This window comes from Aplysia californica, unplaced genomic scaffold (assembly GCF_000002075.1).
Source record: "Aplysia californica isolate F4 #8 unplaced genomic scaffold, AplCal3.0 scaffold00992, whole genome shotgun sequence".
In the NCBI taxonomy this organism is placed as follows: Eukaryota; Metazoa; Mollusca; class Gastropoda; order Aplysiida; family Aplysiidae; genus Aplysia; species Aplysia californica.
The window spans coordinates 114,092-115,391 of record NW_004798262.1 but is presented as its reverse complement, the minus strand read 5'-3'; positions in this window follow the sequence as shown (position 1 = coordinate 115,391).

Sequence of the window (1,300 nt, the reverse complement as noted above, 5' to 3'; positions counted from 1 at the left end):
GCCAATAATTGTCTACAGTGATTGGCCAATAGTTGTCTACAGTGATTGGCTACAGTGATAGGCCAATGCTTGTCCACAGTGATTGGCCAGGTTGGAACATTAGTAGTAAAAAGCCACAGAGATTGGCTACAGTGATAGGCCAATGCTTGTCCACAGTGATTGGCCAGGTTGGAACATTAGTAGTAAAAAGCCACAGAGATTGGCTACAGTGATTGGCCAATGGTTGTCTGCAGTGATTGGTCAGGTTGGAATATTAGTAGTAAAAAGCCACAGAGATTGGCTACAGTGATTGGCCAATGGTTGTCTGCAGTGATTGGTCAGGTTGGAATATTAGTAGTAAAAAGCCACAGAGATTGGCTACAGTGATTGTCCAATGGTTGTCTGCAGTGATTGGCGAGGTTGGAAATTGGAACATTAGTGAAAGTGATGTACTTTGGCGACCACAGAGCGAAAGGAAGGTGACTTAATTTTTCTATCATTTTTGACGTTCTAGATGAGTAACTAGTGGGATAGGTCACCAGTACCAACCTGCCCTCAGACTAGGGCTGGGCAATGAGTCGCTTTAGCAAAATCCGGATACTATGTTAGTGCACCTCTTCGGCAATTAAATACGTTATAAACCGCTTGGGGGAAATGGGTTGGAACCACCTCTACAAAATGGGTGCATCCACTTCGACAAACTGGTTAGGAAAGAGATTTTAAGACTCTAAATTGGGACGTTTCATTGAGAATTATCCGGTTATCCTGATAAGTTTTCCGGATTTTGCCCACCACTACCTCAGACAGACGTTATATGACTAATCAAGGCCGCAGCTGAGCAGAAAATGCGTCGGTGATAACAGCAATAATAATAATAATAATAATAATAATAATAATAATAATAATAATAATAATAATTGCATTCATATAGCGCATATTCATGCTTAAGAGCATGCTCTATGCGCTTTACAACTATTATTACCCCAGCAGACCCTCTGAGAACACTCAGAAACATTCTCAGCTTCCGCGGAAGGATACAGTGCAAGCTGCGGATTTCACGCTCTCAAACACTATCAACACTGACAAGATCGTTCACTGTCTATAGCCGGCTACCCTTTTCCACCTGGGTGAAGTGAGGAAACTTTGTGCAAAGTGCCTTTCCCAAAGACATTTCAACGTCGGGCCTCTGACGGGATTCGAACCCACGACCTTACGGTTGCGAGTCCGAGAGTCTAACCACTAGGCCACCGGTGGCACAATGTGACTCGACCACGGGATGTCCCTCCTACAGGCCACTCGCCTTGCTGCAGACTAGACAGAC